This window comes from Vombatus ursinus, unplaced genomic scaffold (genome assembly GCF_900497805.2).
Source record: "Vombatus ursinus unplaced genomic scaffold, bare-nosed wombat genome assembly UNPS02014932.1, whole genome shotgun sequence".
Classification (NCBI taxonomy): Eukaryota; Metazoa; Chordata; class Mammalia; order Diprotodontia; family Vombatidae; genus Vombatus; species Vombatus ursinus.
Genome location: NW_020954710.1, coordinates 3506416 through 3507693, shown reverse-complemented (window position 1 = coordinate 3507693; position 1278 = coordinate 3506416).

The following is a 1278-nucleotide window of genomic DNA, read 5'->3' as shown; positions in this document are numbered from 1 at the left end:
TATTTATAGCAGCCCTTTTCATGGTAGCAAAATAGAGGAAACTGAGGGGATGCCCATCAATTGGGGGATGGCTGAACAGGCTGTGGTATATGAACGTAATGAATGATTATGACCGTGCAAGAAGAAATAATGAACAGGCAGATTTCAGAAAAACCTGGAAAGACTTGTACCAACTGAGGCAAAGTGAAATGAGCAGAATCCAGAAAACACTGTACTCGGTTCTGCAACACCTTGTGATGATCAACTATGAATGACTCAGCTCTTCCCAGCAACACAACAATCCAAGACAAGTACGAAGGACTCATGAAGGAAAATGCCATCCACATCCAGATAAAGAACTGATGGACTCAGAATGCAGATCGAAGCATATTTTTTTCATTTGCTTTATTCTTTCTCACGGTTTTATTTCTTTTTGATCTGTTTCTTCTTCCACAACTGTGACAAATATGGAAATATGTTTTACATGATAGCACATATATAAACTACGTTAACCTGCCTACTGTTTTCAGAAGAGGGGAGGGGAGGGAGGGAGAAAAATTTAGAACTCAAAATCTTGTAAAAATGAATGCTAAAAATTTTATTGATATGTAATTGGGGGAAAATAAAATACTATTTAAATTTTTTAAAAAGAAAGGAAGTGTTTTTTTTTGTTTTATGTTTTTTTAAATAAGAAGAGAGGAGAAGAAAGAAAAAAAAAAACCGATGGTGAAACCCGGTCAAATGTAAGCATCTTCTGCTTTCTGTGTTATGTGTCCTTGGACCACATCAATTTATAACACTAATAGCAGAGCAGGATGAAACCTGCATTCTGGGCATGCCACAGGATACCTGCTATCACGGCAGCTTTTGGTTTTTGTTAGAAGGAAGCGTCAGAGCAAGGAGATCACAGATTCTGAACAAATGTTCTGGTCTCTTTCAGTTCACCCAAACTTCAAAACTGAGTTTCCAGAGCACCTTCCAAAAGAATTTTGTCCAATTCCCAGATCACAAAGCAGATCATATAACAAGATGGTATAATATGAGAAGAATTGAGGTAAGAGAAGTAGCAATTTCACCATGTCCCAGGGTTCTAGGCAGTCAAGGGACATAAGATACAGGCCTAGATCCCTAACACACACAGCAGAACACTGGATTTTGGGGGGGGGGCAAATTCTTTTGGACAAAAATTCCCTCTTCTAACTCTTTAAGTATCTGAAGACAAGTTAGCCTGTTCCCCTAAGTCTTGTCTTTTCTGGTCTAAATATTATCTATTTCCCTCACGCAAAGCTCATGGCTACC